Source organism: Biomphalaria glabrata, chromosome 2, assembly GCF_947242115.1.
Source record: "Biomphalaria glabrata chromosome 2, xgBioGlab47.1, whole genome shotgun sequence".
NCBI classification, from domain to species: domain Eukaryota; kingdom Metazoa; phylum Mollusca; class Gastropoda; family Planorbidae; genus Biomphalaria; species Biomphalaria glabrata.
The window spans coordinates 64861080-64887134 of NC_074712.1; the positions used below are offsets into that span (position 1 = coordinate 64861080).

General features: G+C 33.1%; 1 long non-coding RNA gene and 1 pseudogene across 1 annotated transcript; one reads left to right on the forward strand and one right to left on the reverse strand.

The window, feature by feature from the left end:
• Window positions 1-278: 278 nt before the first annotated feature.
• Window positions 279-26055, forward strand: part of LOC129924748 (dynein axonemal heavy chain 6-like) — a 64547-nt pseudogene continuing 38770 nt past the window's right edge.
• On the reverse strand, window positions 6362-8426 carry LOC129924804 (uncharacterized). Its single transcript, XR_008776737.1, has 2 exons — window positions 7804-8426; window positions 6362-6514 (listed from the first exon to the last, which is right to left on the reverse strand). It is a non-coding gene; the product is annotated as an uncharacterized LOC129924804 (long non-coding RNA).

The following is a 26055-nucleotide window of genomic DNA, read 5'->3' on the forward strand; positions in this document are numbered from 1 at the left end:
TAAAAATTTGATTGACCGAGCATTGTCTGGGAGAGATGCCATTCTTGTGAAGTTCAACAAGTGTGCAGAGAAAGATGGCCAGACTTATTTGTCAGAAGCAAAGAATGTGTTTGAGAAAATGCAGGTTGGACATTTGAAATACCTTGTTTACTTTCCGTATATGTGCATTGTTTATTGTGTTGATTTTTGTTGTTGATTAATATATGGATGTGTTTTTATACTTGGGAACTTTTACTTTACTTGGTTCGCCCATTTTCTAGTGTAATTGTTGGAAGAAGTCCGGCAATATTTGAATGACCTCTTAGAGCAAATGGAATCTGTGCAACAAAAGTCTAAGGCATTAAAAGATCGTCAAAAGGAGTTGAAGGTTCGTCTGAAGTTCTTTAAATGAGTGCAAAGTAGGTCATTTGTAAAGTAGTTCATGATGGTCGTAACAAGAGATGCGTGGATATCAGATTTCTAGTGTGCACCCTCCCCTCAAGAACTAGGTCATGACACCATTGCACAATCAAATGCGTCTTTTGGGAATGGCAACATCCAATGTTCCTTTTTTTTTTTGTTTGTTTTGTCAATTTTGCTCTTCATTTTTTTTAATTTCCATCCCGCCTCTTCGCTTGCACGCAAAAACTTAACAATCGTCTGCTAAAACTTCATTGATCGTGATGGCCAACATTTTTTTTTCTCTCCATTACTATATAATTTGTTTGTCCAGTAATTCGTTGTTCGTTTGCAGTCCATCAGTCTCTTCATTTATTTAATTAACCCACATAGCTAAAAAGATCATTTACGGTTTAGGTGGAGGTGATTAAACTGGACTATCTACATGAAGTCCAAACCGAACTTAAAATGAGAGATGTGATGTGGACATGTATCGATCAATGGGACAACATCGTACAAAGATGGACAGAGGTCAGAAAATTAAATATTTGTAGAAGATAAATACTCGTTTCGATGTTCACAAGTTTTGTTTTATTACAAAGATAGACCAACCTGTATGGTATGGCAGCAACCAGGGTTAGGCCTATAACTCGGATCTATAGTGATGACTTTCCGAAGCGCTAATCATACGACTATTAGTCAGCTATCCCAACCAGGCAGTTAATTAATTCTTCTCTAAATTTGAAAAACGATTATATTATTATTATTATTATAGCTTTTATAAAGTGCTACTTTCATGCTTATAGCATGCTTATATACGCTATGGTCCAATCCCATTTGTGGACCAGTGGGGAGAGGGGGCATCTGTAGATGGTTTTCCGTGCTGTCGTTAGGCGCTCAGTAAACACAACTCTGCTCGAGTCAAGTGTCGAACCTCGAGCCCCCCCCCCCCCCCCCCCCATAAATTAAAACAACAATTAATAAATAGTTTTTCATATTATCGCGTGAACTGCAGCGATGCATAACAGCCACTAGACACTCCAACTAAAGGATAATATTTTTTTTTAAGGAAATGTTTTGTTTTTTTAAGAATAAGAGATTGACCCTTTACAAAACAATTAGATCAATTATATATATATAACTATATATATATATAGTTCGTCCATCGTGATCCAATGATAACCACTTTTGTCTTCCAGGGGGCTGAGGGCTTTGCACTGGGGTTTTGTGCCTCCTCATGTGGCTTGTGAGACCTATGTGAGCCTGGAATGTTCGGCTGTACACTGTTCAGGTTATTCCAGCTGGAGCTAGTGTCATTGGCCTTGCTTTTCTTCTCTGGCGTTTTTCTTCTGCCAGCGTTGTTCTGTTTTCCTCAGCAACCTGTGCGTCAGTTTTCATAGCGCGACGCCTTGATGCTCTGTCATGTGCCTCTATCTCCCATGTGGCTGGGTCTATGCTGAACGCCTTCAGAGAAGCCAGAATTGGCCATACAGTAGTCGTTTAGGAATGCGGCGGTCTTCCATTCTGCAGACGTGTCCTGACCATCCCAGCTGGGACTGCATCAGGATTGTGTGGATGCTTTGGTGAGCCGCTCTTCGAAGGACTTCAGTCAGTATCTGGTATCTTGTCTTTCCATTTGACATTCAGTATTTTTCGATAATGAAATCGACCTGCGCATTGCCAAGGCCAGACGGTCTAAAAATGTCTGGAACAGACGATGTATCACAACAAAGACAAGCTAGGGAGCTAGGGATCTATGGAGCTATCATCCTCACTACATTGCTTTATGCCTCAGAAACGTGGACAGTGTACAGAAAACATGCTAATAAGAAACTGAACCACTTCTACATAACATGTCTAAGAAAAATACTGATATGTCTAAGAGCAATTAGATATTCATTATCAGTTCACAGCTAACTTCACATCCACTTTCACCTATCCATTGGTCTGCTGGGGCACCACACAAGATCTGTCAACCTTCTTTCTCCATTTTTCTTTGTCATTTGTCTTTGATAGAATTTCATTCTGATGTTCTTTCTGAAAATATTGAAACCTGCCTTTTTACCTGCCTGGGTGGACCACTTCGGGTGTCGATTTTGTGTTTCCACACAAACTGTCTTTGTAACCTTGTTTTAAAAAGTTGCCATGATAATGTTCTCTCATTCAGTATTTGATCATTTTAATAGATGTAGCTCTAGCGACTAGCCGCGCTAGGTCTAGAACAAAAACAAAACCTTTACTTATGTGATACTCGATTTTGTTTTTAATGTTGTAATAAATAATATTTGGCCTGCATCACAATCTGGCCGTATTTATTCTTCCTTGAAGTCTAATCTATATATATCTAGATCTATATATAGAATCTGTCAAAGATCGTAATATAAACAAGCATGGCGTCTGCTACACATGTTCAACATTTGTGCAGTTCTAGCTACGTTATCATTGAATGTGAGTGGCGATAGCAATATTTATAAAAACAACACCGAAAGTCTTAGTCAAAAATTACACCCTCACAAGACTAGATCGATCATTAGTATCATAATTATGAAAAGCCTAGATTTTAGTCTCTGCCTCTCTAGAGTCTAGAAGTCTAGAGTACTAGATCTATAAGTAGATTCTTATATTAGGCACACCGTATTCGGGAACTAGGTCAAATTTTTATTTTATTTTTTTATTTGGTGACGGTTTAACTTACAAAAAAAACTGAAAGCAGATTCTTATTCTGCAACTAAAGGACTATAAAAATAGCTGTGTTCCTTTGTATTACCACCCATAGTCAAGATTTTATTTTAAAATAAATCAGGTCACTTCATGCTCCTATAATAAACGCAGTTTTTGTGCTTTCTCCTTCAGCACACATCGAGCACCCGTTAAGAAACACCACTATGTTATTGCTAATAAATTATATCTGTTAATTAAAAATTATTTAGATTGTATTAAAAGAAGTAGATTCACTTCTGCAATATGTATTTATAGTATATTGCCTCTCTCTCTCTCTCTCTCTCTCTCTCTCTCTCTCTCTCTCTCTATATATATATATATATATATATATATATATATATATATATATATATGCCTACCTATATAATCTATGTGTAGAAACAGAAATAAATCTATATAATTATAGATCTATAAATTAATTATTATAATCCAACAAACATGATATTTTCAACTAGGCTACATGTATTCTCTGTCTCTTTCTTTTAATACCCATCCAAGGACCCTCTTCTTTTCATAATTTGGATGTTCGTTTTGTTACATCCCCTCCCTCCCATAGATGCTTATAATTCTTTTCATGACTCTTTCCCCCTTCCCTCCACTGCCTGTATGATAGGTTGTGACACTACACGCTTAGTGTATACCTCTCCTCAACACCAGCGCTCGCCTGGCGTGATCACCTGCAGTGAGCATGGTCTCTGGCTTCAAATTAGCAGCCCGCACTTTTTCTTTCATTCATAAATTATATATTCTAGATATCTCGATCTAGGTCACATTTATTTATTGAAAAAAAATCATAGATTTATTAATCCCAATAATATTTCTTATTACGATTTTGCCTTGTGCACTATAGGAGAATGTGTTTAATTCATTATTATTCATTGAAACACCTCCTTTTTTAATTTTATTTAACAGCTAACAGTATGAATGTGATTGGAATGTCTTTCTAAAGATGTTTGGAAGCTTATTTTGATAGATCCACCAGCCTACGATCAAACAGGCTCATAATATAGCCTTCATCCCTTATATGGGTATGAATTGCCGGGGGAGGTTTAAACAATAGCTTTACATACTTGGTTACCGAGAATCTAAAAAACTGCCATCTGCTTTGGAAAAGCGGAACAAAAATACAGGAACTTATCTTAAAGACCAACTGAAGAGGTTTTGGGGTCAGACGCGGAAACCGGTGTTATACTTTTTTTTAGATTCATAATGCTTAAAAAAACATACATACGAAATTTTAGACATATATTCTTTGTAATTATTTAGATATAAGCAATTTAATGTGAGTTTTAGGGACTATTAAATTTCACAATCTCGAAGCCATTCGAGATCAGTATTTCCCAGACAACCAAGGTCGATGACGTAGTTTAAGGGAAATTAGGTCAAATTTTTCAGTTTATGGCTTAGCGTATTTCCCTATTCCTTTTTACAGGAATGCTAGTTTCTAAAAACAAAGGCGACTAAAACACGCCAATTTATAAAAAGTGGATGTTAGAGTTGGGGAAATTAGGTCAAATCACGCAATTTATGGCTTTGCATGTTAGATCTACAGTTTGTCGGCTTATTCTTGATGATCTAGTCAAGCGAACATCGTTTCAGCCCACGCAGTACCGCGCGCCTCAATTCGTTTTAGTCAAGTTACGCTATTTATGGCTTATGTTACTGCTTCAGGCTTATAATATTCTAGTTCTAGATCTACTGCTTTTGATCAAGAGCAGAGTTCTTTTCTCAGATCATTAATGATGTACGAAGTAGACCTAAATTTAGATCTAAATCCAATTAGATGAAGTCTAGATCTAGTAGTAGTATTGGATATTTAGAGATAAGACCTATCTATTTAGACTGATCCGATCGAGGTGCTGGGCCTAGATCTAGAAAAACAAAGTTTAAAATTATATACTCTATCTATACACTTAGTGATTATTAACCTATAGTCGTCCCTAAATAGGCCCAATATGGGAAAAAAAACAATTATTACAATGTGAATGTTGAGCTCATTCAATGTAGTTATTGTAGTATACGATTATATTTAGTTTGAATCTAGAGTCACAACCCCGTACAACACTAGGCAAATAGCTTTAACTTAAACCTTAACTTAGACTTAAAAGTAGTCTGATTTAGATCTACTAGTAAAAAAAGTACTAGATCTAAATTTCTAAAAACTAATCTATAAGGCAAAAATTAGACCTAGATCTACCAATTCTATAATATTATTAATATACGAAATATGGATTTTATTACACTCTTATTTAAATATATTCGTACCGTATATTCGGGCCTATATACTTACATAGTTCTATAAATATATATCTAAAAATTTAAGAGTTTTCATTTATCTCACGCTTGACTCATTTGTTGATTGGAATAGAATCATTAGATTATTAGATAGTTAAGTTAGCAAGTTAATCTGTAACTGTAGGTAACAAAGTTTTAAATTGTGTTTAGACTATAAATGAAAGAGATTATCCTACTGGAGAAGGAGTTGTCGTTTTTTTCTTTTCTCTGGGACGTCAGGGAAGTGGAAAATAAATTATAGTATCAATATAATGTTAAGTAATGCATATAGGCTACTGTTGATGTAATTATGCAACTCATTTTATTAAATTTTAGTAACTCAATTATTGCCAGTTAATCACTGAATATATATTTTTTTTTATTGTTATTAAAAAATGCAGAGCTATTCATAATTTAAAGTGTTTAATAAATAAGGCTGGCAGTCGAGTCGAAAGATTAATGAGAAATGCAGTATTTTCCATGGCTACGCAGCCCCAGCTGCTAACTAGATATTTTGCCGCGTCCAGCGAAGACATAACCATATTCAGCTGGTGGTCAATTGAAATGTTCTTTACGACGTCTTACCTCATCAGTGGATTTTCTTTTGGCCTCTAATATGTATTCCACGTTGCAATTTCTAAAAAATAGCATCATTCGAAGAATGAGATCCAACTTATTTTTAAAAAATGTAACCCCTTTACAGATCAAGTCATCATTGCAATGGACATTCAGATCTGCATTAACATAAAAATGATCAAAATTTGAATAGGTTTCGAAACGCAGAAAGTTGTGTGGTTTGCATTCCGAACTGTCTTCTCTGTGGTCTCAGGTTCAAACATTGACCACTGCCATTAACTAACATCCTGCTGGAGTTTTGGGCTATGACTTAATAGTATTAAATCCTGATTCGAAACTTTGTCTAAACCTAGCAAGTGAAAAGGAACATACTAAAATAATGTTGTGTGTATAATGAAGAACTCTATTAAAATGTGATTTTGTATTTACATTTATTGGTATTTATTATATAAAATAAAATTGTAGAATGTTTCTGTGATTTGTTTCACAGGGAATATTGTATTTCCAAAATGATGAAAGATCCATCTAGTAAACTTGTCTGTATGCCACATGTCATATATGTTTTCTGTAAAATAGATTTAAAAAAATTTATTTATTAACATTTATACTTAATTATGTATACATATATAGAACTAGTGGTTATATATATATATATATGTTATACTGATTATCTGATCTAACATCAACATCTAACTCTTATTGTTCTTAATAATAATAAATTACTCTACTCTAGGTCTAGGCAATCTAATATATATAAGACCAGGGCCGGTCTTAAGCCACTGCAACCTATGCGGTCGCAGTGGGCCCTGCACTTTCATAGGCTTCGTGCTAATTCTAGGTGTAATAGTTAAATTGCAATATATATATATATATATCGGTATATATAAAACCTGGAAATCTCATAAAAATCTCCTGAAAAATAGACAAAATTGTGGGTGTCATTCATTCCGAAAACGCTAATCCTACGCGCGATAAACGAAATAAGACATTGTCAGCTTTCATGTACTAAAATGTAATAATCAGGCAAATTTTCACTTTAATCAGAAGTTTCCATACTTTATTTACTTTAATAGAGTGACTGGCATTTCAATATGCCATAGGTTGCAAAGTTCGTAAAGTAAAGTTAATTTGATCGTAATCTTGTACTTAGTAAAGATTTAATAAAATTCAAAGTCGAATTTTTTTAAAATACGAAATCTTAATTTCACTTATTATCCTTATTCCCACCCAGACTAGGCCCCGTGCAATCAGTTTCACATAGGGCCCCGCAATCGTTAGGACCGGCCCTGTTTAAGTTTAAGACTTAAAGAAATGTCACATGTGTTTAGTAAAAATCTGTATTTTATATTACCAATATAAATGATGACTTATTATTTTTTTAGATCTAAGTTTAGCCTTATTAATAAGTATAGTAAGGGCTAGTAAAGAGTATAAATATATTCTATATAGATTTAGCTTAGGCTTTAGGTTTAGTACTTGACTATTTTAATATTATATTTATATCTATGAATAATCTTTATGCTATTGCTAGGACACTACTCACTAGGTCTTACTATTACAAACTATTACCAAAAAATGTTGGCGACTGGGCTTAGGCTTAACATAGAGGCTAGTCTAGATTACTCTAGATCTACTTAATAAATTAGTAATTAGTTAAATCTACTAGTTTATAAACTATTAGTATTACTAGTACTACTAGTAAGTAGTATTACTACAATTAGTACAATAATACAAGTCAAGTATTTATAAACTCTAGATCTAGTGAGTGACTAGTAAAAGTGTTAGAAAAGAAGGCCTAGCTAGAATTAGAGATATAGAAAATAATATAGATAGTTAAGTCAAGATAGATCTAACCATTTAGTTTTGTTATAACTATTAGACTTAGTATAGTCTAAGTATAGTATACCTAGACCTAGTCCTAGATGATCTACTAGTACTTGATGATACTAGAGACTACTACTAGAGTAGACTAGGTCTAGACTCTAGAGTCACTCTAGAGTCTAGATCTGAGTAGTAGATCTAGATTTCTAGTGACCTAGTGCTAGTGATAATCTAGAAACTAGTCCTATTATTATAATCTATCTATAATTATATTAATTCAATAGTCTGCTCTAGAATATATTTTGAAAAAGTAGAAGAGTTCTCTTCATGGCATTTTGGTGCATCCCATGATAAGTATCATTTAAAATTGTTGGACAGCTAGATTTAGATAAATTTATCATCTGAATCGCTATCAATAACGTATCCAGCCATGTCTATTTTTATTTACATTTTCTCAGTCCATTACAATACGTCACTTCCGGTTTCGGCCATTGAAGCTGATTTTCAAATCTCGTTATTTTTTACACTTTCAAATTACTTTTTCTAATATAAATACGCTTTTCTAAAATCTCAAATTTTTAGGAACTAACTTTGATGCTATCTACTATCTAAATCAATCGCTATCTCAATTTCGAAAAAAAACTCTTCAGTTGGTCTTTAAATTGGACATGCACAGTCCCGAAACATCGTTTTTAGCTCCAAACATAAAAACAAATTAATTATAAACAAAAAAAGCGACGTGTTTCTAAAAGGAGAATTTGATGAGCTGTGCCTAATATAAGAAGCTACAATATATTATATAGCTACATTACAGCTTACTGTGTCATTACAATTACATCTATGATCTAGATCTAGATTGACTAGATTAGATCTATAGGAAAGGCCCATCAGCGAAATGGCATATAAAGCGAACACCTCCCCGTAATTTTTATCCATTCTTATTTATTTCAAAAGTAACTGCAGAACTATTAAAATGGTATTACAAAGACTCCATTTTTCTACATTTCCCACATATTCACTTTCGTTTTTCCTCATAAAATAAAGCATAGCTGAAGGTCAAAGTTGACATGCATGGAAATTTCATTCTCAAAACGTTTCCGGATAAACGAGAATAGGTCCGAACTTAAGGCGATTTTAAAGTACCAATGGACATTGGCCGAAAAAAAATCGCCTATTATGCTTCTAAATAGATGAGGAAATAGTTAGCTAGAATAGCTAAGGCTATTCATTCCGTTGAAAAAAAAATATTATGGGGTGTTCGCTCAAAATGACCTTTTTAACTGAAACCCTATTCAGCGAAACCCCTATTATAAGCTTAAAAAGCCATTAATAATAATTTAGTTACCGATTTAATCTGTTCTTCTTTTTGTCTTATCTATCGTTATTGTTTGTAAACTGAAATATTAAAATAATAGGCCTATTTTTAACCTTAACCCAATGTCTTCGATTTCGAAGATTAAGGATGAGTGCAGTAGCCTACATGTTTCACATGTCTACGCCCAGTTGTGACCAGCATATTTTCCCGCATTTTCTTTCCGTCTAAAATGTTTGACTCACACCTCTCTCTCCAACAGTCATATGCTGGCAGTTACTTTCCTCTATGCCAGTGAGGGTGAAATGACGCATCATTTGATCTTAACAGCGCTTAGGCCTATACGGTTTATACGGGGGGGGGGGGGGGACCTCTGTTTTGCCGTCCTCCTTTTTTTTAACTGGCTGGTTAACCTCTTGTTACTAATTAATGATATTAATATGTGTATAGATGTTTAAAAGAAGATCAGAATTCATTTTCACTGGGTTCCCCCACCATTCTGAGATTAGGATTTCAAAGAGTTTTCCAGGAGAAAATATTCGATTTCAGGAGCGGAAAAAAAACGCTATCTATATATTTAGTAATAAATATAAGAATTACCATATAATATACATGTATAAAATTACAAGATCTCTCCTGAGCCTTTCGTCTCCATGTCCGAAACCCAAGTTGTAGATCTACCTCCCATACATCATCAATCCATCGCATTCGGGATCTGCCTTTGGGTCAATCAGCGAGCGGGGGGGGGGGGGGTCGAGTTGATGTTTATTAAATTAAGTGCACTGAACATGTGTTCTTAAAAAAATAGTCACAGTAACGAGAGTTTATGAAATGGGGAGTAAAATGACGTGGACTAGCCTATAGGGAGGAGGCGAAATAGAATTTTCTAGTTTCTTTCTTTCTCTAAAAGAAAAATATTTGATCGCAAGTTTCGTAGGCTATATAGACATCAGTTCCAAGCAGAGAAAGGAGATGTGGAGCACGAGAAAAGTGAAAACAAATTTAAGCCTAATGTCACAAGGAGGACAATAGTTATAATGTTTCATGGAAGAAGTTAGATGATAGAACTAATTGAAGCATAATTTCCTATATTTTAACATGCTATTTCGCTATTTTTTACGGCCTTTCGCTCATTATGACTCCCGCGAAAATTGCGTTCGCTGATTAGGTCCGACCCCTACCGCAAGTTGACTTGAATTATAAATTTAATAGCTGATATGGAAAAAAGATTCAAATTTAGTTTTATCGCCCAATAGCTGAGGAGTCCGCAGATGTTTTCATTTTTTTAATAAGTTTAACCATTGCAGAGTTATAAATTCTAAACTAAAAACTGGCACAAAAGCGTTCGCCATTGGTCCTTTCCCATAGATCTAACTAGACTGCTAGAGTCTAGAGGACTAGACTCTACTGTCTAAGTGACGTCTACTTCTACTCACTAGAGTAGAGTAGTCTTAGGTCTAGGTCTAGAATACTCTAGAATCTAGATCTAGTCAATCTAGACCTAGACTCTAGGCTAGAGGACTAGTCTAATGATCTAATCTAATCAGACTAATCTAATCTGATCTTCGTGATCTTGTCTAGTCAGTCTAGTGACTCTAGTCTAGATCTAGAGTCTAGTCTCTAGTCTAGCCAGTCGATTGGCCAATTCCCTGCTTAGACCTAGGCTGGCTAGACCTAGAGATCTATGATTACACTTCACTATGACTATGACTATTATATTACCATTATTGTATTATACTAGAATCTAGTAATCTAGTATTGCCTATTGGTAATTAGATCTACTATTTTAGTATTTATTAATTATTAGTCTAGATTATAGAAATACATTTCAATGAATTTCATTGTTACTGACTCAACACTGATTGTAACATTTTGATACAGTCAATCTAATGACTAATCATATGATCTATAATAACCTAGAATAGAACTTAAGATGTAGTACAACTAGTACTATATCTACTACAAGACAATCTAACTAATAAACTAGAGCCCTTTCATGGCTCCTGGCCTATCAAACTTATACAGTTTTATACAGCCCTATCCTAACTCCAGGCACATCTAATACAGCCCTGTCATGGCTCGAATTACAGCCAATCTAACTGTATTAGTGTTATTTAATTAATACAGCTCTATTTTCACTCCAGGCCTGTTTAACTAATACAGCACTTTTCATGGGCTTATTTATATAATAATTTGACTCCAGGCCTATCTACCTAATGCAACACTATTTCAGCTACACGCCTACTCCAGGTTTATCTGCTGGTCATATTTAAATCTCAAATAAGTTAAATATGGGAGAGCAATGGAATGGAGTAGCACAGTTATTTCTCTCTCTCTCTCTCTATATATATATATATATATATATATCTTCCCTATAACATGCACATACGCCTACACAATAAACTGACTTTTGACCAGACTTTAGAAAACATTTTAAGTTCATTGATAACATGTGGAGCAGCTGTTCAACTATTCAAAGTCACAAGGATAGATATTAACGAGTGGCAGATGCATTTTCTTTTTGGTTCTAATAAGAAGGTTGCTGCAGTGTCTTTCATTTATCAGATGTCTTTGTAAAGATAATTCTGTTTCAAATGAAAATTAGGAAAGCTGTGTAAAAACAAAACCATTGTATTGTTAAATAAAAAGATTTACTACTACATATAGGAAACCCTTAATGTGAAAAGGGTAATCTATAAAATGAATGTCTGCATATGACTGTTAAGAATCTAAGCACTTCACTGTTAGGTGCACTGTCCCAATGTTTCCCTTGTTTATTTAAATAATAATAATAATAATTGTAAGCCCTAATATTTTTTACATTAAGTTTTTAAGTTTTATATATATCTAGGTTTAGCACCAAGTCATTGCTTGCATTTATTGAAATCATTATATTAGACATGCATATTGCAAATATTGCTGTAGTTTATAAGATTTTAAACACAAAAAAAAACAAGATTAAATAAAAAAATATATATATATTTGCAATAAAACAATAAAAAACTTTTAGAATTGTGTATTAATTATTCCTTTGGTTGTGTGTGCTACCAGGTTCCATTCATGAACTTGGAACCAGAGGAGGTGACCTCCACCACTATGAAATACCTGAAGACGGTTCAGATGCTAGAGAAAGGTCTACCACCCAATGATGTGGTCAGCATGTTGAAGAAGAAAGTTAAACTTATGAAACAGAGAGTAGGTGTTTGTTTTCTGTTTATTAGAGGCGTAATTCCTCAATTAGGTTTGCTTCATTTAGATTTTTTAATTAACACATAAAATATTTTTGTCATGATACATTTAGATGTGAAGTTTTTAGCTCTGTTACACTAGGTTTCGAGTATACGTTTGGATGTTTCCTTTGTTGTTACCACAATATAAATTGTTTTAGAGTGTGTCTCAGTAGCATTTCAGTAGGAAGTAAGGTTATTGTTGACAGCTTGAGATTTTCAATGATTTCATTGTCATGGCATGTTATTGGGTTTGGTAGGCCTTGGTGGCACCCATCTCTTCTCCCAAAACCAATTATTTTTTAGGCTTTCTCCAGACAATGGAAAGTATTACATGACTAATCCACTCATCCCTTGTTTAAGGTTTATGCTGCTTTTGATCTCCCCTTGGTATTTGATTTTCCTTTAGCCTGCCATATCTGGGGGGCATTCTTATACTAGAAAAAAATTTCAGTAATGCCATATGAAGTTCGTAAATAGTTCAGAATACTTATACAATTCGTGAAAAGAGAGGTGCAGGAGGAAATGTCTTAATATCTATTGCAGACATAATTAAATAATTACATTCAACCCATACCCATGTGTCAATGTAGTCATGTAGACCAATACCCATGTGTCAATCTAGTCATGTAGACCAATACCAATGTGTCAATCTAGTCATGTAGACCTATGCCCATATGTCAATCTAATCATGTAGACCCGTACCCATGTGTCAATCTAGTCATGTAGACCCGTACCCATGTGTCAATCTAGTCATGTAGACCTATGCCCATGTGTCAATCTAGTCATGTAGACCTACATTTAGGAAGTTGTAGGACACATTCAAGCAGTCTTATAAATTTCACACATATTTGAGTTATTTAATTGGTCTATTAAAATTAAACATTGAAAATATAAAGTACAACAGTTGACTAAATGTGAATAGTTTAATATTAAGAAAGGGCGGAAGTTGAAAGAACATATAGAATCAGAGAGTGATCACAGGCTAGTGTAAGGTACAAAACAATAAAGTTCAATGAAATTTAAATGCAAATTTCTTTTTGATAAGACTTCCAAAATTTGAACAGCACAATTAAAAATTTAAAGTTTTTTTTTCTTCTCATTACAAAAGTGGTGTGTTAACTAGACTGTTGGTAAATTGTACAATTCTTGAATTCATTTTATTCTTACTCTTGACAAATGGTCGAGCAAAAACTTTTGTTATTGCATGTACTCACAGCATCAGGTAGTAACTGACATGAGAAACCCACATCTTAAAAAACTTTTGTTATTGCATGTACTCACAGCTTCAGGTAATAACTGACATGAGAAACCCACATCTTAAAAAAAGGCACTGGGACTTGATCCAGGAAGCATTGAATTATAAATTTATCAAAGATGAGCCTCTAACACTTGGCCTGTTGATTGAGATTGATGCATTTGACAAGTCTGAAGAAATGATGGAGATAGCTGGCATGGCGTCCTCACAGGCAGCTCTGGAAGCCATTCTTAAAAAAGTAATTTAACACTAGTATTATAGATCTACCATTGTTTTGCATTTTTTTAGACAATTCATTATTAAGATGAAAATTATCTTAGATTTGTAAGAGTTTTACATTTAGTCCAAATTCTAATCATGATTGTTGACTACTTCATAATTCTTATAGTAGGCTAATGAATGCATCATGATACTATTTTTAAAGCACCTTTGACAACCTTATTTTAACCACCCTTATTGACTTTTTTAAAAACCAACTTTGGTGACTTCATATACACCTTTTGGAGACCTTACTTTAACAAACACACTCTATTTTAAAGTTAGTGACTATGGTATTGATTAGTGTTACATCATTGTTTTATAGCTATTGTGACATGCACTAGTCAGGAATCACTAATTAAATATGATTTATAGTGTTTATTATTTTTCCCGTCTGAAACAAGGGTCCACAGTTGAATGGTGGGTAATAAGTCTCGTTCTGAGAGTTGACCACATGGTCAGAAATCATTAGACGCCATGGACTAGGAAAGAAGATAGATGTTATAAGTATTCGAGGAATTCTATTGGACTACATTATCAGTTTATGTGAAGTATTACATGTGATTTCTTGATGGCTGAAATTGCCAGTATATTATGAACTGTTGTTTTATTTTAATAAATGTATATCTGTTAAGTCGACTTGAATCAGTGAATTTTAATACATGTTGTGTTGTGCTAATGTAAGTAGATATACCTGATGACATGTAGAATAATACATTGAAAAAGATAAATTTACAATTAGTAATTCATTGTTTTGGTAAATTCCACTTAAAACAATAGGAAACTTATGTCTCAATATCTTGCTCAGGTGGTGGATGCCTGGAAGCATGTGGAGTTCCCTGTACTGCCTTACAAAGATCAGAAAGATGTCTATATAATTGGGAGCACAGATGAGATTCAACAACTGTTAGATGATAGTAACATTAACATCCAGACCATTCAGTCATCAAGACATGTAGGTCCCATTAAAACCAAAGTGGAAGAATGGGCAGCTAGTCTCAGTTTATTTAATAAGACTTTGGTAAGTAGTTAGAAGTTAATTCGTAATGAAGTATTAAAAGTTTAGAAAGTCTTACAGTTTGTTGTTTCTCCCAAGGGTTCCTCCATCAAATGTTAAATATATATTTTATTAAGTTTCCTGACCATGTTTGTTGCCTCTGTATATTTTTGGTTTTCCAGTTGATATTCAGAGGCCATGGTGACTGATTGGTAAAACACTTGGCTTCTAAATCAAGAGGTCTCTGGTTCATATCTTGGTGAAGACTGAGACTTTGAATTTGATTTGTGTATGAAGCTCCAGAGTCCACCCAACTCTAACTCATTCGTTGAGAAATGTAAAGACAGCTGTTTGTTGTGCTGGTGACATGACACCCTCATTAAGTACTGAACAGAGAAACTGATGAACTTTATATCATCTGCTCTATAGATTGCAAGATCTGAAAGATCAATGTGTACACTTCCGTTAATCTAACTCAATGTTTTCCAAACATTTTTTTATAAATGGACACTTTTACATTCTGAGTATTTAGAGGAACACTTTGCTTATTTTTTAAGAGAGGTTAGAGTTAGGCCTACTAGTTAATTATTCCAGTAGTTCATGGAACACCTATTCAGACCTTGTAGAACACATTTGGGAAACACTGATATAACTCATCAATCCCGTCCTCTTTTTCTTTTTTTTGAATTGCTTTCCAACTATGTTATTGTTATTTTTATACCTTCTTACATACAATTTAAATCCTGTTTATTTTCTTAAAATATTAAGGTCCTATTTTTTTCAATTGCTTTTTGTCTATTTTAACACCTCTTACCTCCCTTAGAGAGGCGTGTGCTGACGTGTGGGCAGCCCAGCACTCGCAAATTTACCGCCCAGGCTTTCCCCCAGCAATGGAGAGGTCACTCCATCTCTGACAGTAATGTCTTTGAAAAAAGTCAAGGATTGGCCTCTTTAGTCACACAAGAAGATGCGAATGGAAAAGATCGTTTCTCGAGACGTAAAATGCCACAGACCTCCATTACAGTTTAAATCCATTTAAACTGTCTTTTATTCTATCAAACTTTTTGCTACCCCATTTTATCCTAATTCATTATACTACTATCCTAGATCCTTGTTCCGTGGATTGCAGTTTCTTTCCCCTGTCTTTAATTGTGCCATGTCATTATGAAATAGATTTATTTTCCAGGAATCATGGATCAACTGTCAGAGGACATGGCTATATTTAGAATCAATTTTTAGTGCCCCTGATATTCAGAGGCAGCTTCCAGTGGAGGCCAAACTGTTTGTTGAAGTTGACAGATCTTACAAGGAAATTATGAGGAGAGTAAAGAAAACTCCTCTAGCTATACGTAATGGAACACAGCCAGGTTTGTTTTCAGTTCAATTTTTACTTCTTAGCCCTACACAATAAATATTTATTTCATTGATATAATCAAAGCTATGGTAATATTTACATTGTATATATATATATTACTGATTATGATTATGGCTCTTAATCTTCAAGTTCATTATTGTAGTGTAACCATTTAAATTGTAGAGCAAGTATCAAAATGTAGGAACAGGGTTTGAGAAATCTGTTGTCTGATTCTATTGAAGGTGTCAAAATGTCATTACATTTTTTTTTTTTTCTATTTCAGTAACTTTAGGAAGTATTTGAACAAAACATAAACAAATATTGAAATGAAACATTTCTACATTAAAAGTAATGACATCTTTACAGGTCTCTGGGAAACATTTGAATATAACAATGAATTATTGGATACAATTCTGAAATGTCTTGAAGCCTACCTGGAAACAAAGCGTGTTACATTTCCAAGGCAAGATTTCAGCTTAGCTATAGACAGAAATTATTGTTAAGCTTTAGGTTAGATTACATGCACTAATAGAATCAATGACTTGGTTAATGCTCTAATTAACATAACCTAACACTACATGAATGATTAAGTTAACACATAGGTACAAACAGTACACTAAAATCTTTATTTAAAGAAATGTCTCTTCTTTATGTCAAGAAATTTTCTTCAAAAAACAATTACTTAGCTTAAGATTTATTTTAGAATATTCACAAGCAATTTAAATTTTGAATCTTTTTTCCCAAATAGAATGCTTCCTTTGTTTTATAATTTAAATAATTTTTTGGTCCAATTTTCTCATTTAAACAAAATTTAGAAAATGCAGAATATTAAAAAAACAACACCTTTGGGAGCTTTGAGTTACCTATAGATGTAATAGCTAAGAAAGTGAGCTAGTGTTTTTTTTTAGAAGAGATTAGATTGTATTTTTGTCCATATAATATTTGTAGACGGCATAAATTTCTGTCTCTTCTAAGGTTCTACTTTCTCTCCAATGATGAACTACTTGAGATACTTGCACAGACTCGAAACCCATTGGCTGTGCAACCACATTTACGTAAATGTTTTGATGCTATACACAGACTAGAGTTTGCTGTGGTTGAGGGACTTCCACCTGGTATATTTATAGTAGCTTAATAGTGTCTTCATATTTTCCAACTTGAAAAAGCTTGAAAAAAATACAAGTAAGTTATTAAATTTATTTTTTAATTGCAGAGGAGGAGATTCAATTTACAAATGACATATTAAGCATGATATCACCAGAAGGAGAGAAAATTGGATTGGGCAAAGTAAGTAGCTTCTTTTTTTTTTTGTTTAGGATTTTATGGCTTAGGAATTACACATACTTTTTATTAAAACATAGATCTGTTACAGAAACTGATTAGCTTTATATTTAATAATGTGGCCAAAGACAGGTGCAGAAGACAAAAAGAAAACTTAAATAAACCCAGGCTTTGTCTGCATTAGATTTTGCACCATATTTATTTATAGAAGCTTAATAGTGTCTTCATATTTTCCAACTTGAAAAAGCTTGAAAAAAATACAAGTAAGTTATTAAATTTATTTTTTAATTGCAGAGGAGGAGATTCAATTTACAAATGACATATTAAGCATGATATCACCAGAAGGAGAGAAAATTGGATTGGGCAAAGTAAGTAGCTTCTTTTTTTTTTTGTTTAGGATTTTATGGCTTAGGAATTACACATACTTTTTATTAAAACATAGATCTGTTACAGAAACTGATTAGCTTTATATTTAATAATGTGGCCAAAGACAGGTGCAGAAGACAAAAAGAAAACTTAAATAAACCCAGGCTTTGTCTGCATTAGATTTTGCACCATATTTATTTATAGAAGCTTAATAGTGTCTTCATATTTTCCAACTTGAAAAAGCTTGAAAAAAATACAAGTAAGTTATTAAATTTATTTTTTAATTGCAGAGGAGGAGATTCAATTTACAAATGACATATTAAGCATGATATCACCAGAAGGAGAGAAAATTGGATTGGGCAAAGTAAGTAGCTTCTTTTTTTTTTTGTTTAGGATTTTATGGCTTAGGAATTACACATACTTTTTATTAAAACATCTGTTACAGAAACTGATTAGCTTTATATTTAATAATGTGGCCAAAGACAGGTGCAGAAGACAAAAAGAAAACTTAAATAAACCCAGGCTTTGTCTGCATTAGATTTGGCAAAATATGCAGGTCAATATTGGGTTTGCAAAGTCATGAGAACCACTGTGTTCACCCTGAATCTTCAGAATCAAAGACATTGCCATTAAATACATTTTATTATGGACTCTGTAAAGAACTACTTAACAAAAAATTGAGAGTTATGTTTTGTCATTGTAAAATGTAATGTGATTGTGACCTTAAACATTATATTTTCTTTCTACTAAATGCAACTATAAGCCTACTAATATTGGTATTAGGGACAATAACAACGAGAATAAATTGAGGTTGTGGCTTCAAAATCAAACTTTGTCAATGACTCAACAAAGCAGAGTCTAACGTAAAGAAGAAATGTTTACCCCAAATTATGGAAATAGTCTACATTATGGAACAAATCTTTTTTTTTTTTACCTACAATTCATTTTTTTTTAATAGGGCTTGAAGGCAAGAAGTAATGTCGAAGATTGGCTTGGAAAAGTGGAAGAAGCCATGTTTGCCAGCATACGACGATTGTGCAAAAAGTCAATCAAAGACTATGAGACAATGTCATTTCTTTCTTGGATTATGTCTAATGCTTCACAAGTAAGTAAATAACTTTTGTATGTCATTTTATTTGGTGTTAGCTTGAGAAAAGTATTAGAATTTCTCCATTCAATTAGTTTGAATGCAGAAATGATGGGTACTATTACTATTCTTTTGAAAACAATTTTTTTTATTATGTCTATATAATAGAATGCCCTTTTTTTAATCTATGCTATAAAATAAGATATTTTTTAGGTTTCACAGCTTTGTCTAGTTTATCAAGAGAAGTTCAACATTTTTTAACTTGACAGTTAGTTACACTACCATTAAAGACACCTTTGTTCTGTCTCTGCCATGCTGCAGGAATTTAAGTTTAGGCTTTAACTAATAATCTTCATTTTGGAAAAAATGTCTGATACATTTAAAACAAATCAAAAGCAGTTGGACAAAATTGGTGTGATGTTTGGCTGAGAGGCCAAAACCACTGAGCTATGGCTTGGCCACCAATCAATGGGGACTCAAGTTTGAATCTGGACTTAAGCAGAGCTATGTTTACTGAGTGCATAAAAGCAGGAGGGAAACTTGTTTCTATGCCCCCCCCCCCCTCTCCACTGGTCCACAAAAGAGATTGGACCATTGTACATTGAGCATGCAATAAACATGAAAGCAATAACAAAAAGTATTGATTCTCAGAAAAATCTTTGACATAAAGGACAAATTATAAACTAGGAGGGCTAATTATAAATTAATAGGACACTAGATGTTGGTACATTAAATAATAGAGTACAAAGACACATAATTAACTATTTGGACAAATAATCGACTGTTAGAACAAATTTAATTTGTGAAATTATAAACAAGTAGAAGAATATAGGTACTAGCAATTCAAATTATAGAAAAGCAGAATAAATGTTTCATTATTTGGACAAGCTATTAGGTGACTGGGCTAAGTTATAAGTTATTACGACAAGCTATTAGGTGACTGGGCTAAGTTATAAGTTATTAGGACAAGCTATTAGGGGACTGGGCTAAGTTATAAGACTGTCAAGAAAAGAACAAACAAAGACAAGTAAGATAATTAATCTCATATTGACCTCAGACTTCTGTATATAACAGAGCTAACCCATTTTAGTATTGCTCTTAATTGAATATCAAATTTGTATTTAGGTTGTTCTAACTATATGTCAAATGATGTGGACCCGTGATGTCACAGCTATTCTTAGAGACTCTCGAACAGTTATCAGGGGAATGAGGGACTTTGAACAAAGAAGCTTTACAGTAAAAAATTGTTATTTGATTTTATATTTCACAAAACTTATCTTTTCTACCATTGTGTATCAGCACTTAAAATGTATCAGTAATTTCAAAGTGACTTTCTATCAATCTATCAACAGGAGTTAAATCTTCTAGCTGGGGCAGTGAGAGGAGAACTTCCTAAACTGGCACGAGCTACACTCTGCGCTCTTATTACAATCAATGTTCATGCACGGGACATAATTTCAGAAATGGTGAAAAAACAGGTCAGACATTTTAGACAGTAAACTTTTTAATCTTCCTAATATAATTAAATTCCATTTGATGGCTTAATCACATTGTTTGACATCATTCATAAATGCATATTGCTTCATTCAACAAAGACCAAGAACTATTCTTAAAAGATGACTGGTGAAATGTGCATTAATGGGCTGCTTTACATGCAGCCCTGAGATTACCAAAAGCTTTAAAATCTTGTTAAAAATAGTATGCCTGTGAATAAATCAAAGCTTTACAAATTTAATCAGTCAAATGGAATCAGTCAAATGGAATTTTGAAATGGTAATCCATTGTAAAAATGACAAAATCATGAATGTCCCAAATGTGGTTAATTATAATTATAATAATAATAATAATAATCTTTATTATCCGTATGGAAATTTGTCTTACAATTTGTGCATTACACCAAACAAAAAACATTATAACTATAAGAAACCAAAATGTACATTCACACCAGACTCACTCAAAATTTACATGTGACAAAGTTTATACCAGATTGTTCTTATTTAATGATTTGATTGCCAGCACTCAAGACTTAATAGTAAAAAAAAACAACATCATTTAAATAAATACAAGATCTTCTTTTTAAAAAGATAGAAAAGAAAAATCATAAGTTACAGTTTCATTCTTTCTCTTTTACAAACTGTGTTTTGGGGACAAAAAATTGTTTTTAAAAAGAAAGAATAGTTTTGGTTTTGGTGTAACTATAGGACTCATTTTAGTCATTTTAGGTCCATGTCATTATCATCTGAATGTAAATAAAAAATCTTTCTGGGTTCAGTATAATGCTAGGAACAAAAAACAAAAATATTTTTCTCTCTGTATGTGAATAGAAACATTGCTTGTGCATTGGAAACATTTACAACCTACAGGAGATATATCTTATAAATATGTCTAGTTGTAAGTTGTAGCTGCTGGCAGTTTTAAAATCTCTTTAGCCAAGTTTTTTTGGTGTGGCATTTCTTTTGATCTACTAAGTCTTTGCGAATTCAGTCTTCGTCTTATTCCATTTCAATCTCCTTGGGATTCTTTCATTTGTTTGTTAAATGAAGAAACAACAAAACTTGTGTTAACAGGTATCAGAACTTTTAAGTTTTGACTGGCAAAAACAACTCAGATATTATTGGAATATGGAAGTGGACAACTGTGTTGTCTGCATGTCAATAGCTGTCTACACCTATGGCTATGAGTACCTTGGAGCCTGTCCTAGATTAGTGATTACACCTCTGACTGTAAGTTTATTGATATGACTTTATTCGGGAAGTGGGGCTATCTACGAAGATCTGATTTATGAACATGCACTGTTTACATTAGATTTTTACCAAATATTTAAATTTTTACTACCTTTACTATTTTAACTGTGAATAGACCTTGATTTTAATGATATGACTGTATAGAATCTGGCCCTTGTTGTTTAGAGAGAGAGTAGTCCTTAAGGGACTGCAGGCACGACATGGCCTAAATTGTGCCGATGTGCCTCAAATCAAAAATCAAATCAAATCGTTGGACTATTTATATTTTTCCAAGTGACAGGCATATTTGTTTGATCAATTGATAGGATAAAACATTTGAATTAATGTCAGGATAAAACATTTGAATAATATGACATGACCTGACTAATTTTCAGAACATGCCTAGCTGACTATTTGAGGATTCAAGTGGATATTTCTATTGAATTAAAAAGATAAAATAATTGAATAGCTAAGTTGACATATCCATTTCATCAATGATTATTAACTGGGCAAACACGGTTAACAAATTTACTGAACACAACAGAATTAATTGCTAATAAATTCTTTAGTTTTAAATAAACTTAATAGCAATGCTTTTAGTTTTAAAAAATACAGCTACCACTTTTGTGTAGATCCCTACTTTTTAATTGTAAATTCTCAGTACTAGCCTGAAGATTTTATGATGAACATATTAGTACCTTATTCGTTAGTAATCTAGTAGAATGGGAGCTCAAAGTCTGTAAGTGATGCCAGATGTTACTTTTTGACAAATAGTTATAAGCACAATCAAAGCACAATCATAGAGACATTGACAAAATTCTTTCTTCCTCCTAGAAGGATAAGTTTCATCTTTCTGGTTTATGCATTAAAACAGCAACCATCTTTATCTTTAGTTTTCTATACATGCCACATTGCTCATTCATAGGACAGATGCTATCTCTGCCTTATGGGAGCCCTACAACTTGATCTAGGTGGAGCACCTGCAGGTCCAGCTGGTACTGGAAAGACTGAAACAACTAAAGATTTGGCTAAAGCTTTGGCTATATGGTGTGTAGTGTTTAATTGTTCAGACAGCTTGGATTATAAGGTGATTAGGACCTTAAATATAATTATGTTTCTTTTATAAAGACTTTATTTGAATTAGTGAAAATTGAATATTTAGTTCAAATTGTTCATTGACTTAAAAGAGACACCATGGCTGAGGGGCAGACAAACCATAGCTAAATGGTATAGAGAGGCTTACTTTCATTGAAAAACACCATGGCTAATGGCTTACATATAGACATGTTGTGACTGATGAGACTGGGTGACATAAACACTACAGAACTGAATGACATAAGACTCCACAAGGCTCAGTGACTTAGATAATTATATTAACACAATATATTTTAAGATTCTATACCAGAAATAAATTAATCCTCTCTTGATTTATATTTTTTTTTTTTTTTTTTTTTTTTTTTGTTTTTATTGGCGATGCTCTAGTGTTCTAAACTTCATGTAATCCATAATATGCTATTGGAAGGGAAGGCTGCTTCCATTTTCATTAGACTAGGCTCACAAGTCTGATAAAACTAAAACTCACCCCAAAAAGATGCAAGTCTACAATACATGCATTCTGAGTACAAAACATGGTCAATGTATGTGAAACAAGCCCCCACCTCTGCCAAGTGGATGTGATCAAAAGGAAAAAAAAAACAACCTTTGTGGTGATCAATATTTTTAAATAGAAAATAGTTGCTTTACTATCTTGATGATAAATGTGTGATCATCATTTACAAATGAAGCTTTCAGAATGCATCGAATCATATGAATAGAAGAGCATATAAATGCTTGGGAAGACATGGACATAGATCTAGACTTCACCATGTGTAGAGAAGTGGTAGAGAGACACTCTATAAACAGCCATGTAGCAGCAATGATGTTGCAATTATCTCAGCTGACCAACCAAGCTAAATGGAAAAGACTGGAACTACCAGAATGAATGGGAAAATGCCTATCAAAAATAGGGCTCTATAGCCCCAACAAGGAAGGCTCTATGTGATAGCTAGTCATCTTAGGACAGAGGTCTATCAGTGATGATAATAATTATTCTATGGTTTGACTCCTTCAGCTATATTAATGTTAATTACATTTTTATTGAGCAATTATTAGATGTTAAAATTTTATGTTATTTTAACATAACTGATAGTTTCAATTTCCATTGTATTCTTCCAGATGATGGGAGGATTCTTCTCTGGACTAGCACAGTCAGGGGCCTGGTGCTGTTTTGATGAGTTCAACCGAATCAATATTGAAGTTTTATCTGTTATTGCTCAACAACTTATTACTATCAGAAATGCCAAAGTAGCTAAGGTAGGATTCAAAAGTAGCTAAGGCAGGATTCAAAAGTAACATAGGCATGAAGCTAAAGCAGCAAATATGAAGCATGTCTTACCACCAATGAAAGTGTCGATTAAAAAGTGTAGCCTGAAAATAAATAAAATAATGACTAATCAAGATAAAGTGACTTTTATCAAAATGTAATTACTTTAATATGGTTATCATAATATAGGATAAACTGTTGTAAAAACAAAAATAATTATTTGCAAAAGAATCTAATGAGAAAATAATATTTTCATATTGAACATTGTGCATGAAAGTAAATACTTGGGTTCTAGGTTTCTGAATGAAGATTTCTTGTGTTTTTATTAGGTCTAACGACCCAGATGAAAGTTTACCTTTATTAGATTATACTTCGGCATGAAACTCAAGACATACATGTTTTTTTGTTGTTTGTTTTTGGCGTAAAACTCAAGGACTACATGTTTTGTTTGTTCTTCCTTATAAATATTTTTATGAAATAAAGCCAGACTTATTTCAAATTTTGGGATGTTATAAATGTAAAAAAAACAAATTTATCTTGGATTGTACTAAATCTTGCTCTTCCTTTTTGACCATTGCACAAATCTATCCTTTTCAGTGAGACTCTTCTCAGCCCTTTAATCTTTCTCTATTTTTTTATCCTTAAAGTAATGTTCTTTTGCTTGACTTTGACATGACTATATATTATTGGTTTAGAATAAGTTATTAGATTTGTCAAATGAGGTTAGTTAAAAATAGCTAAGTTGTAGTAGAGCTGATGGCTGTAAACATAGTGAGCTAAATCTGGATATAACGGAAGTTTGATCTTTCTATCTAAGTTATGACTGTCACTAAATGGTTCATCTCCTTGGTTCTGGATGCACTGATATATATTGCTGGTGGCTAATTCTTAATGCTTATCCTAATTAAGTGCTACTAGTTCTATAGTGCAGTTGCAGGTCACAGTTGAGACTGTGAAGCCATGAAAAATTTTGTACTCCTCATTAATCTTTGGACTCAAAGAAAAGCCTTACTATTATTATAGTGCAGTTGTATTAAAAAGTGATAGTTCAAATGGTGTCATTATAAGTGTCCATAGACATCAATTAGTTTTATAGTCATATTTTAAAGCTAGGATTATCTTTAGTCATAATAAGAATAATATATTTGTCACACAGACATCTTATAATGCAAGCACAAATCAGGATAACAAAAGAATACTAACATATTAGTTTAGGCTGTAGAAAATGTTAATAGCTTTACTCATGTAGATTTATTTAATACCCTTCTGTTGCATATATTTCTTGTAGTAATATTAAGACTGCTCGTGAGAGAGTAGCTAATGGACTTTCCAAACTGTTTTCAACCAATGATTTGGTTGACAATATGAAGAAAGAACTTGTTGCTTTAGAGCCTGAACTTAAACAGAAGTCTGCTGACACTGCTGCATTGATGGAAAGACTTAAAATAGATCAAGAGAAAGCTAATGTTGTAAGTTGACATTTGGAAATAGGACGTTTCTATTTATAACATAATGCATTATTTTTGTGCATTCATCATTCAATTATCTTTACTATTTAGATTTTGAAGTTGGGACAAGTAATTTTGTACGAGTTCAAGTTTCATTGAATGATGGAATTTTAATAAATGTTTGTAAAATGTTTTACATGTTTCGGATGTTCCTTCAGAGTTGAAGATAGTTTACTTCCTAGTCCAAACCTCGAACCCTCGACCGTCGATAAATCCGAACGACAGTCCAGCGCGCAAACCGCACGACCAGGCAGCCATCCTGCTGATCATCAGGGGTATGGTAGTATTGGTAATTATTATTGGTAATTATTAAGAAAGTATAGGATGATTGCTGTCAAACTCTTATTTAGCTTTTGAAAAAAAAAAAAAAATATATGTATATATATAATCACGGAGAGACAGAAATGAACTTTATATTATCACTATATTTGAAATAGGATCACAAAACGTGACTAAAGAAGTCAGAATGTTCATAAAGTTTACTTTAAAGAAACTTGTACTTTAAACTTACTGATTTTTATCTTATCTTATCTAAAACAGACATTACTTCAA